Source organism: Syngnathus floridae, chromosome 12 (genome assembly GCF_059516105.1).
Source record: "Syngnathus floridae isolate MCC-2025c chromosome 12, RoL_Sflo_1.0, whole genome shotgun sequence".
In the NCBI taxonomy this organism is placed as follows: Eukaryota; Metazoa; Chordata; class Actinopteri; order Syngnathiformes; family Syngnathidae; genus Syngnathus; species Syngnathus floridae.
This window is the reverse complement of record NC_142424.1, coordinates 7,057,794-7,071,762: the sequence shown is the minus strand read 5'-3', so window position 1 is coordinate 7,071,762 and position 13,969 is coordinate 7,057,794.

The following is a 13,969-nucleotide window of genomic DNA, read 5'->3' as shown; positions in this document are numbered from 1 at the left end:
GACCAAGTCTATTAGTAAGCCATTCACAGCTCCTTCATAGTTGCAAACGCTTCTCCTGTTTCCAAATGAATCCCTCGTGGGTGGTTTGATATTGTGATTGTCAATTGATTTTCTTAAGACTATGATTGTTTTTTGATATTTAAACAATAACACTTTTTATTATGAAGGCTGAACATTTGGTCGTCTTTGTCATGGTATTGTAGAGTGTACTGAATTAAAGGGTCATTAATCAATGTTCATTCATTAAAAAACACAATCAATGTCAGCAATATGCAAACAAATATGAAATCAATGTACTTTTTTTTTAAATATATAATTGTAGGTCTAGTAATCTCTAATCATATCGCATGGGTCGAGCCTCATCGTACAGAACATGTCTTGCTACCGATCCCCAAAGGAGACAAAAATAGTGAATCGCAAATTTGCCAGAATCCACCACTTCATGCCACTAAATTACTATGTGATTTCATAATATTATTTCAAACTGATAATGTCAAAGAATGTCAACATGGCCTTGCACTCTTCAGTTTTTGTATGTGTGGCGGAAAAAGTTTGATACTCCTGCCTTGGGTGATAGCTGATTGAAAGGTGACCTGAGATTTGATGATACACTTTTAGTGTTTTTGTTCCCAGTTCAAAGAATGCTTCAACTTTGTCTCTTAAGTACAAAAACATGACTGGCGTTTGCATTCTGATTGAGTAGCTACTTGTTTGGACTTGTAAATTGGTAATGACAGGTAAAAGATGCCCAGGGAGTTCTGTCCACCTTCTTCTCGAGACTGCTTTTAAGAAAGCTGTTAGTGTGAGTTTGACATGATTATGAGATGGGATGATGGCGATCAAGGCACATCAGTTGCTTTCACACGACAACACTCCACTCTGCCTGCATCATCGAGGGAAAGAATCCGACTTGCTCTGTATACTAAGCAGACCCGTCACCTTTCAAAACGCCAATTGTGACAACAAGGTATCGTTAGAGCTTTCATTGTCTTCATTTTACACATCCCGGGGCTTTATTTGTCTGCCCTTTTGACAGATTGTAGGATTTATCATCCGTGTTTTTCCCCCTATTAGACTAACTTGGAAATGACGGCTTTAAGGGATGAGAAATTAGTGCCAACCTGTCTCTTGATAAGACAAGGCTCTGAGGAAATTCTTTCAGTGACATTTTAGTTTGAGCTCCAGGAGACCATGTTCTTAGCAATGCAGACTGGATTTTTGGGAAAAAGAAAAATAATCTTTGGGTGAGATTTAGTGGATGGATATTACATTAGACCACTAAAAAAAACATAGCAGAATAGGCTAAAAACGCAAATGGACTCTAAAGACAAAGTTATTAAAATTATAGTATTACAGTTTCCATGGAAACAAGAAAAACATACTTGAGTAAAAACAGTACCCTGGAGATCCAGACTCACTGTACCAGCGATTGAGTCTGCTCATAGTCGCATCAAACACATTTCTTACAGTGTAGTGAACCAGTCTGTGAAGAAGAAAAAAAAAAAAAATCTTTGAAATAAATGATTACAGTGTTGTCAGCTGCTGGGGTTTTAATGACTCTGTGTTTCTGGACATTAAAACTGAATTTAGCGCTAAATGAAACGAACTATCAACGATTAATAGTGACGTTGCGGTAGGACTGGGTGATGAGAGAGAGAGAGAGAGAGAGAGAGAGAGAGAGAGAGAGAGAGAGAGAGAGAGAGCGAGAGAGAGAGAGAGAGAGAGAGAGAGAGAGACTTTTATTGTTAAAAATAATGACTCGATGGGGGGGTCTGAATTTAATATGCAACATAATTGCATAAATAAAGAAAAAGTAAAACAAACTCACCAATATAAACAGGAATGTATTTTTAAAAATGTGTTTAGTAGAGCTGGCTGAAAAATGTTTCTTTATGTTTGGAGGCAGAAACTGCTTCTTTGTGTTTGGAGGCCGCTGCATAATGCCGACGTTTGAAGTATGAAGAAATGAAGTATAGTAAGTTTCCTCATAGGTTGGCTTACCAAGCTATGCAAATGTTGTATGTGCTGTGGTGTGTGAAGCATTCCATTTTTAAATACATTATGGAGTCAGAAAAATGTTTCTCAGTAATGGATCACAATTTGGGGGAGGGGGATATTGACATTGACAACACGGTCATCTCATCCATAAAACAGAGCCTAAATACTGTTTCACACACACACATGCATTCACACGTTTGTTAATGCAGTCCAGGAATATTTGGACTGGAAATTGTTTTGCTCTGTATGCTACCATCTTTTTCACAGAAAGGTTTTGTCCTTGGCTGTCTATTTTATTTGCTGAATGCTGATTTGCTTTTGTTCATTGTCATGCTTAGAAGTCTCAAAAAACGAGCTGGTTTACCCCACGGGGTTTATGCTTATAAATAAATGCATCAATTGTTTTACTTTCTTCATGCAAATACATGTGTGGTCTCCGCATGCAAAGTAGAACCGTCCGAAAGCGCGCCGTGTCAGATTGCCTCAGACATCCTCGGCCAAAGAAGGCAAATTGTGTTTCTGTGGAGGTTAAGCCCACCGGCTTTAGAATCAATCTAATTGAGAGAAAAGGCCTTTGCTGTCAAGCCCCTTGGGCTCTTTTAAACATTGCTCCAGTTCTAGCATTAAGCAGGCTGCCTCCCTGATGCCTTCCCTACGACCAATCCTCGGACAAATCCCTAAGCTGTGCCAATGATCTCGATGCATAGGTGCGTGAGTGTGTGTGTGTGTTGGGGTGGGGCTTTGCAACGGAAGGTCACGGTATTCTCAGACCAGCCGAGAGGTAAGACATGGTCACGGCTGAATTATGAGATGGCACGCGGCAGGGCATGAAAAAATTGCACAGCAGGTCGATCTCTTCAAGACTTCATTGTTGGATGGTTCCAGTTAAAAGCTCATCTAAAGCAATTGCTACAGCATATTACTTATATCATTTGTGATACAGTCTCATACATGAATCACTGGCAGTTATGGAAAGATTAGCAACATGATCCACAAATCCAAAACCTCTTTTATAGTACCCTGCTTTCCCCTTGAGTATATCATGATAACATTCTATGAAAAGTCCATGCTAATTGCAAATATTAAAACTAAACAATCATTCTTCCTTTGAATATGATAATCCTTTGCATGGCTTAAGGAAAAAAGGCAATTTGGAAGCGATCCAAAAAACATTCAGTATGTGTGCTAGCAAAAATGAGTACAAACTTGATGGCTCAAGAAAGCAAATGCAGATGTTGATGGAGTAAGCCCAGGGTTGCGTTTGCAGAACACACTATTGCCGTATCCGACTACCAGTATTTGCAAATATGTAGATGAATTTAGCTTGTGAAATGTTGTACAGTAAATCTTTGATGAAATATGACATTGCATCTTTAAAGAACTTCCCCACGACTCTTGGTTGATGTAAAAATATGCCTGGTACTCCTAAAACTGTGCACTATTTCTTGTGGGGCTTTTCAAAGTTTATTTATCCATTAGTTAAGTAATGATGTGCTTTTCCTCTGCAACGATAATCTTTAATTACTGCAGCAGAAGCCATCAACATCATGATGGTAGCTTGAGGGTAAAGACCCTTGCAGATTAAAAATGAAAAGTCAGGGGACCAAAAATTTGACACCATATTTATGTTGATTTAAATGTTAGCAGAAAGAATGCAGCTGAACAAAGCACAAAGTGGATGTTGCACCACCGTGGTAGGACACAGTTTGTGCTTCATTCAATGCCACACAGTATAAAATCAGCTATGATAGATTATGGGATGCTGTTTTGGTTAGCAACAGAGTTCCACTGTAGTTGGTTTAACCTTAGATAATAACAGCAGTGGGCCAAATAAAATTATGTGGTGGGCCGTATCTGGCCCTCGGGCCTTGGGTTTGACACCTGTGATTTACAGTATAGCCACCTGGGATTACTTGTGATTTGGTGGTGAAAAGGTTTATTGCTTTTCTCTCAAAGATAAAATGCAAATATGGCACAAATTACAATTAACGTCATGACACCGACTTCAAATGGATGCATACTGATGATGCGATGAATCATTGTTTGGTGCCTGATATTTTCTTCTAAATATCATTGCTGTAAGAATTGCATGCTGATGTGCCGTAATTATTGTGTATTGTTTATATGTGCACCAATAAAACACATATTTGAAATAGATTCACTCCCTCTAACCAAGATTGTGTGCACCATAAGAGAGTGTGAACATTCAATAAATAACAGTACAACACAACCATGCTTTTATCTTTAAGATTGCAACAATCTTACAGCTTACAAAATAAAAACAGGCTTTACTCTTTGAACAACAATGACAGCAAAATTCAATTCTGGCCCACAAGAAATTGTTTTTTTATTTTATTCCTTTTTTCTGCGAGTTGGCTACTATCCTTTAAGCACCTTCACCTTCAATGACAATAGTAGTAACTACGATGTAAGCAGCAAACTTTTGGGTACAAAAAAAAAAATACCTTCACTCCTATGACCTAAAGTAATAGAAAGCATCATATCAGAAAGGTAACTGGCTCTAAGATTGGAGAATTTGAAGGACTCTCACCAGCAATGAATGTACAAGCATTTAGAATGTTTTTTTTTTTTTTTTTTTTTTGCCTGCCAAGAAGAGGTGATATGTATTTCCTAGAAAATAATTAAATTAATGATGAAATTTGTCAATGGCCACAAGTGTAGTCAGGGGTCCAAGCTCCCCAACCCTTATACTTTTACAAAAATTTATTAAACTTCAGGCTAGGCAAAAAAAAAAAAAAAAAAATCATATACTAGATAATTATTTTGGTATTAAAAACTTCACGTGCCAATACCCCAATTTGCTAGTATTCCTACTTGCCAGTACCCCATTTTAGTCAGACCTGCGAAGGTCTTTCATAGCCGCTCAGGTGTATTATTATTATTATTATTATTATTATTATTATTATTATTATTATTATTTTATGAAAGTGATTGGGATTTTTCTAGAAGAGAGCACACCCACAATACTGAAAATTAAAAAATTACAAGGCTTCACTTTTTATGACAGTTAGCAATAAGTGGATGCTTGGATTCTTTCTGGCGGCCATTCAGGGAAACAAACAGTAGCGTCGTCAAGGCAAAAGCTAATGCACTTAGGCGAGGACATTAGAAAGACATCCTATTTTATTAATGTGGTCAATACAGTCCATTAGGCCAGGGATTTAGCTGCCACAAAGCTCTCGCTCCTCCATTAATATCTTGCTCCTCCAGCTCACGCTAATCTGTTTTTTTTGGAGTGGGAGGGAAGAAGGCTGAGCTACATCTCAATAATTCTAAGTTTTGCTCCTCGATATGTGTTCAAATATTCGTTAACCCCGGTCAAATAACTATCATTCTTTTACTTGAATTAAAGTAGTTTAAGTTTTTACATTTTTTATAGTTTTTTAAGGTGGCACGGTGGGGCAATGGTTAGCACGTCTGCCTCACAGTTAGGAGGGTGCGGGTTTGATTCCACCTCCGGCCCTCCCTATGTGGAGTTTGCATGTTCTCCCCGTGGCAAAAACATGCATGGTAGGCTGATTGAGCACTCCATATTGTCCGTAATTTTTGGGGGTGGGGGCGAGATTGGATAATTGGCATTTCTATTCATTGAAATGAGAAAACAGTTTGAGATATGAGTGTTTTGAGCTACAAGCATGCTCAAAGAACAACTCAAACTTGTATCTCAAGGCACCTCTGATAACAATTTCCAGGTCACCTAGCTTCCCAATAGACTCATTGACCTTGTTTATATACCAAAATGGAGGAAAGGATATTCATAGAATGGAGTGTCAGTCAATCGTTAAAGCTCAATAGGACAAAGTCCACACATCAATGACCGTCGACCGCCGTGTCCGCACAGAACCAATAGAAATGTGCATTGTTCACAACGTTATACGGTAGCATCTTGAAGGTCAATTCATTTTTATTGATAGGAATATTCATCCATTGTCATTAGGGTCTCGGGTTGTCTGGAACCTATCCCAGTTGATTTTGGGTGTATGAAATCATTTTGGTGGTTGCGGCACTTGATACACAACACAATGTATGCGGCACATTGACCCATCCGGAAAAAGGAATGACGTAAAAACACAAAACTTAAGACCTGCCTCCATGTCATTGTGCCATTCTTGCAGAACCATGCAGGTCCACAATTCCCCCAAGATTGTGGAGGCATTCCTCTCTCTAAAATCAAGCTCCATGAGCCAGATATTTGCGTATGACAGTAATGACTCTTTAAGAGCTCCGCACAAGTCTATTTCCTTCGCTGCGTGACAAGGTCGAGGAGAAAAAAAAAAAGATTGTCTAGCGCTTGGAATCAACAACACTCTCGCTCTCACAATAGTGCTATTTCTGATAATCCCTACTAACATCATGGCAGCCGTCATCCCCACAGTAGAATATGTGTTAGAAAATATGTTTGGTGAGAAGTGAAAGGGTTATGTCTTCTCTCCAAGCTGAAATGTACCATGAGGTTAGATTTTGTTCGCCCGAGGTAATGTAACACTTTTGTGCTGAATGATGCATTCAGGTAAACATGTAGTTCATGGACAAATTTGTATTGAGGTACACTATTTTACTTATTTAAATAGACCTCGGATCCTCACTGAATCTTTTCCTTATCCGGACATTTTGTATCAGAACAGAGATATTTGAAGAATTACAGTAAGTAGGAGAAAATGAAAATATTGCTTGAATCATGTTGAAGTCACATATTTCTTGCTTTTCATCCAAACCCAAATACCCCTTTTGACTTTTCTAACAGAAGTTTAGTGTCTCACTGAGCAAGATATTGCCAATCTTGCAAATGAGTGGGCTCATACCTGGCAGCATTGAGGAAGAGAGCTCTGGAGATCCATGCAGCAAGCAAGACTTTTCCAATGAAGCTTTGGCCGCAGAGGAAGTCAATATTAGGACTGGAAAGACACTCCGCTGTGAAAAAGAGAAAGCTTCTGATTGTGTTTAACGACTTTGGGACCAAGGAAGAAAAATTGTCCAGGACCGAGGTGGTTGACATCTATAACGCAATGACCCCACAAGGGAAATCACGGAATAGAACAACTTTTTTTGGACTCACCTGAGAGGTAGTGGGAAGAAGACTCTTGACTGCTGACTTTCGAGGCTGGAGATCAGAGTAGCGTAAACCCCGGCCAAGCTGGGCAATCGGCGAGGCTGCAAACTGGAAGCCAACTGGCCGGGTGTCATCTGGGAGATCTCGGCGACAAGAAGAGCCAAGATGAGAGCTTTCGGCTTAGGGAAATGGTGTTGGAGGAGAAGATTTGGCATCAATTATAGCGACTACTTACCGCTTTGACTTAATTGTGCTGAAAATATGTGTTACTTACTTTCTTGCAGCTCATTTAGTCCTTTGTCGACGGGTGCTCAGTCTCCTTGGTCTTGGGTGGCCTGAAAATAATGATGGGAATGCTCGTTGATGAAAACCAATTACCGTATTTTCCGGACTATATGGCGCACTGGGTCCATTTTAAAACTTTGTCCTTATATAAGGCGCACCGGACTATAAGGCACACCATTAATGCATCATGTCAGATTTTTAACCCAGATCAAATTATTCTCCATTTTATCTTTTTTATTTCAACTTTAGACTCAACAAATTACTTGATAATCACAAAATAATGATCCATAGTATTTTTGATTTATGATTCATAGTCTTCAGTGGGCCACCTATGATTGATTTCACGACACAATGCTTCGGGCCAGTTTAAATTTAGGAATTTGGTCCATATATAAGGCGCACCGGACTATAAGGCGCACTGTCGGCTTTTGAGAATGTTTTAGGTTTTTAGGTGCGCCTTATAGTCCGGAAAATATGGTATTGTCACTAGCGTGAGTTTAGCTCTTAGCTTTCTCCCACATTCCCAAAACATTTCACTGACCCTAACTTCACAGCTTCAACTTCATTTATGTGAAAGGTTGCGCGAGCTCACCCAAAACATGCCAATAAGCAAAGGAAATTGATTAAATTAATTTTTCATTTGAATTTATAAGAGACTCCAAAGTATGGGTGAATAATGCCAAGATGAAACTTGAGACTTTACAGTTAGAGGGCAGGGCAAACCCCTGGTCCATTACGTTCCCTGTGGACGTATTGACTTCTAGACAATATTATAGGAATATCAACAACCCACTTAGCAAATAGATATTTGTGTCAGACGAGATCAGCAAAAGTGGATACTGGGATGCGAAACGAGAGCTAGAAGCAGGAGGCAGGCAGCGTTCCAGGCTGCGGTAACCTTGATGACACCCTTCATTATGGGTGTGCCGGCTGACATCCTGACAGCGGCGTCCAGCACCAGATGGAGGAGAGGGACACACACACAAGCATTCGCATCCTTTCGCCTGACCCATCCTTTAAAGAGAGCCCGCGAGTTGCCGGTCAGGGAGAGTTGTGTCGGCGCCTGGGCTTTTTGACCGGCTCAGCCCGGCAAAGCCGCCCTCGTCCTTGCGCCCGGGCAGCAGGCGGCCTCCATCGCCACTCGACCTTGCCATATCAAAAAACCTAAGTCCCACTCTGCGTGAATACATGAGGACCCTCCTTCCAACAGCCTCCGAACGCCCCCCACAGAGACGTCAACTTCGGTATGCCTCATCATAAATTTAAATTGTCCCTGTAGGGAGAAAGCATGCTCAGTGAAGATTGACAGCTGGTGCAAAAACTCCTTTAAAGGCAACCCGTTTAATGTTGCCTAAAGTTTAGACAACTCTTACAGATGATGGCAATTAGGGAGATTTTTACATAAGTCAAGGGTTGGATTGCTTTTAAAAATTTCAAGTTGCTTTCTAAGCCACATTGCAGAGAAGCTACAGTATCACTCAGTCATTCCTGACAGTGGTGCAGTGCTGCAGGAAATAAAGTCATGGTGGACTGATCAAAGGTGGCATTGCCAGTTAAGTCCCTTTTTGAGGGCATTTGGAGTCAGCATAGGGGGCTGCCATGCTTCTTTGTCTCCCTGGCAGCCACTTTGATGGAAGCCCCCCTGGGGTGGTTCACTCTTACTTACATGAGTGAAGAATCACATCAAAACACATTGAAAGGGGGTTTAAGGGGAGAGCGGAGCATGAAAAATAAGAGTTGATCAATGGAGATGATAGAAATGAGCGATGAGACATTGATTTAGATCTCAATGGACATGCAGTGTTCGGGAACAATATGGTACAAAAGGGTTGCTGCCAGGGTTGGGGTTTCAAATTAGATTTCAAGACACGTCAATGGTTCAAAATTAGAGTTCCGTAAAAGGGTTAGAGATTTAATTTAGACATTTGAGCTTGGGTTTGGAACGAGGGTGGTAAACCAGGGCTTTTGATTTTGATGACCCAAGGAAAAGACATTCTTTTTTTAAAGAAGCTCGGGGTATATAGTTGGTTAAATTAAACTTCTAATTTCATATCTGAAAAAATTAACATTGGCCATTTCACGTTGAGCACAGGCAGCATCGTCAGCATTGTTTTATTTTATTATTTCAATGACTGGCAGTGGTGCTGTTTCCTGCCTGTTGGTGCCAACAGCGAGAGGCTCACATTAAACCTGCTCAATTTTGGCGGCAGATGGCAAAACTGCGTGCACTCCCAAGGGGGGTCTGATGCCAGCCTGGCCTCTGCGAAGATTGCCAACTGGAAAGTTACCGCTTTTTGTGTGCACTTGACGTCGGACATCACATCGATGTAGCAATAGTAGCCAGGGTTAATGTTTCCAATTTGGTTTTACAAAATAGTGTGAATGTTTAACAGGATGATTTCAAATTTCACAATTTCACAGTTCAAATTAGGCTTCAAGCCAGTGTAAGGTTTTCAATCCAGGTTTGAAGTGAGTGGTATTGTTTCAAAATAGAGTTTCAAGGCAGCTTTGGGATTTCAGGCCAAGTTTGATATTTCAAAAAATTTGGGTGTCAAATTAAGGTTTCAGCCTGGATAAGGGTTTGAAACAAAGATTTGATTTTAAGCCTGGGTTAGTGTCAGGGTCCAAATAAGGGTTCAGGTTTAAAGTAAGTCTTTCAAAGCAGCGTTAGGGTTTCAAACCTGGTTTGGCGTTTGCTTCCAGGGTTGGGGTTTAAAAGTAGGGTTTCAAGCGAGGCATGTACATTCGATGGAATTAAGGATATGATAGTGTTTCACTTACAATAATAATCGGGGAACACACAAAGAGGCCACAACATCTTTTGTGTTCTATTTAAAATAAAACTGAGCTCAACGATTAGCATGGGGTGAACCGAGCACCTTTTGACAGCAGGGTGAGCATGCCATCTCGCTAAATTCCTTAATTACCTTTAGCCATTCGGGAATCAGTCAAACTTGCGAAAATGTGCCTGGGCCACATGAGGTTAATTGGGCATTTAGCACCCAAAGAGCTAGCCTCAAACCCCAAGGACCAGCTTGTCCCTGAAACAGACACAAGTCCTTATTAGTAAAAGTAGCACAGTGACCCTTTGCAATATGAAATAACTACTTTCTTGTCTTTGGTTGCCCCTCCCACCCACTTACTTCCCTTCCAGATACTCGTAAACGGATGAATGCCTCCACGTAATCCTATTCCGCCCCGGTACTGTCCTTTGGAAGAGATGGGAGGGAAAGGACATAAAGGTGTCCCTATTTTAATAGTATTCCATTTTTAAGGAGAGCAGAAAAATAAGAAATTTTGTTCGTTCGATTCGACTTTAACGGCTTTTCCCTCACAAATAATGAAACCAAAATATGAGCAAATGTAATTATTGCACAGATGCTCCGAGACAGGATTGTTTACACAAAGGCATTAAAGAAGCTAACTTCTGAGCTCATTTGAACTCCCTTCACGAGGAAAGGAGCAGCACCGAAGCCTGTAAATAGACTCTCTGAAGAATTCAAGTATACAGTATTAAAGATCTAAAGATGGTCTTACATAATGCGTTGGCATCATTCCTGTAGATTAAAATGGTTGCTTCATCAATCAGTCCGCCTTGTTTCTTGACATTTTTCTGCTTTTCTCATTACAATGATTTTCATTTTGTTTCCCTTCACCTTTACGTGACATAAATTGTATTAGTCTCAAAACACATACAAATGGAGACGTCTCATATTAGACCACAAGGATTTTGTTGTTTTGGACAATCTGGGCATAAGCTTTTATGATGAGCTAAGCACTGACACTTTTCCCCAAGTTCCCAGCTAATAAAATTGAAAGCTTCCATTGTGATCCATCTTAACATCCGCTAAGGTCAGTCCCATTTTTTTCTCCTCCCAAAATGCGATCCGACCATGCAGCTGACGAGGCTCAGCACATAAAGCAAAAACACACAATGGTGAATCCAATAACCTTAAAAGTCTTGACACCATCACACTTTGTGTGCACAGCTGTCTGCACAACCTTAGTTGACTTTTACAGAAAATGAAAGGCAGAGAATGTCTTGACACATATTGCTATCGGAAGGAACTACACATTGATTTAGAAAAAATAAGTTATGAAGCCAACTCAAAACTTTTAACCTAAAATTTCAAGATTGCAAAAAATCTGATTTTTTTTTAAAATTACCTTGGTATCCCAAGATAACAATTTTCTTTAAAATTGCATGAAATAAATGGCTCTATTATATTCTTCTAATTTCTAGTTCCTGATCATAAAACAGCCAAAAAAGGACAGCCGATATCAGTAATGGCCACCGTCGAGAGTACCGATGTCATGGGAAAAAAATAAATAAATTCTGAGCACCACTCGCATGACTATTTTATGACTATTCAACATGCAAGCTGATTTGGGCGCGTTCAGACAATTGCGGCATTATGCTCCCACTTTTCTGGTTTGTGGCTTCCAATTACATCTACAGATGAAGAGCAAAGGATAAAATAATAAATAAAATAAAAAGAACTCAATAGAATTTTTTTTGCAATGCAAAAATAGACTGGAACAAAAGTTATGAGAATATAAAAAAAAAAAAAGATTTCTTCAAGTTTCCCCAAATTAGTCTCATTGCGTTGTGCTACTTTGCATTTTTGAAATGTTGCGATGCCCAATTTACTGCCTCTTGTCACAAATGGCTTAGTTTGCTTTTTGCTCAAACGTTAAAATGGGAGAAGGGAGCATATTTATCTCTTGCTAAATCAAAAATTGTTTACAAAGAAGAGACACTAAAACCTGGAGTCATTTGAATCCAGACAACACTTTGCATTGAACATACTTTTAATGCTCAAAATGTCATGTTGTTTTTGTCACCAAAGTGGCTCGTGTGACTGTCATACCAATTCATCAGACAAAAACAACAGCCTTAAGGTGTTTGTGTTGTGTGTCTTCAATTATCAGGAGAGCTGCCTGGCAGCAAGCTTGTGTGCAATTCCTTTCAAGACAAATGATAACTAACGAGGGTGTCGTCTGAGGTAACTGTGCAGCTACTAACCGTTAACCCCAACTGTTCCACTGGTGCCCTTTATTTATTTACATGTTTGTCTTTTTTCCCCTCTACTCACTCGTTCCCTAACAAGGTGGGATGTGTCATAATTGCCCCATTGGCACCCGGCAACTAAGTGGAATACGGCGGATTTGAAGGAAGGCATTTATCGGCCGGCGGTGGAAAATGGAGTTTAACCACCACCCATGTAAACAAAAAGCATCTATTTTATAGGTGTCTAAGACAAGGCCCGGGGGCCAGAAACAGCCCGCCACATCATTTTACGTGGCCCCTCAAGACAAATTGTGCATCAACTTCATTGTCAATATTAAAGTTACAAATTGTCTTCACTTTCAAAAAAATACAGATATTGCTAGCAATTTTTGTTACCATTGATCTTTTCTAAATATTTGAAAATTTTTTACTAGTCTCCAGTTTCAAACTTAGTTATTCATCAGTTTGAAAACTATGACTATGATGCGGCCCACGACAAAAATGAGTTTGACACCACTGATCTATTTGAATGGATTGAATGTGTGACACACCCAGTAGGCAATCGTCTGAACCAAGTTCCAATTGTATAAGAACTCGTGGAAAATTTAGCAATTGATTTACTCACCTAGTGCGACACATCCACATTTATTAATTCATCCCAAGTGGATGACGCACCCGGTGACTAATTCGGCCACTGCGTCTATTCAAGGGATGGTATAAAAGCAACTAACTGTTTTGTCCCTGACGAGAAAAAAAGAGTTGTCTATTTGGGAACATATTTATTTAGCTTAAGTGGATGAAGCACCCCAGTAGGCAACTGAATGTACCATGATACAGTCAACTGCATCAATGGGGAGAAGAAAAGGGAGCAATTGATTAAAGCTCACTTGAGGTGCTTGGATAACAATGGCTGGTCAATTAGCTCAGTTGGGGCGGGGGTGTTAAAAGGCACAGTGGGAAACCTCATGTATTGTTCATTTCCTATTGACTGATGGGAGAAAAACGCTAACGCAACAAAAAGGCTCTACTTTAATCTTACAGATTTTAAAGACTGTAACAAATAAGGCTTCCAGATATTGGCTAATCAAATTGAAGTCTTTGTTTTGCTTCAAAGGGCTTTCGGGCGGGGGGTGTGAAGGGGCTCGTTTCAGGCACAAGCATTGGACTGATGGCTTACATAAAAGGTGCTTTTTCTCTAACTCAAGTGGAGTGTTCACACAATAGGTTGCCTCTAAAGGCATTTTTCTTGGCTTTCTTATCCTTCCAGCTACAGGCTGAATAGACGTATTACTCTATGAATTGTGCCACAAAGAAATCCAAGCAGCCTTTTCCAAAAACCTGCTCTCTTTCTAAACTATTAGATTAATTACTCTATTCAAGTCACATTTATTTATATAAGTTAAACACAAAAGAGTTTCAAAGGGTTTCATAAATCCACAGTTCAGAGATCAAATACATCCCCTGGTTTAAGTCCCCCACTGGGCAAGGAAGAATTCCAAGAGAAAACATTTGAAAGAGGAAGAAACCTTGAGAAGGGAACACATGCGGTGCAATCCTATTCCCAGAACGGCGTGACTGCATTGAATGATCACATTATCCTGCAT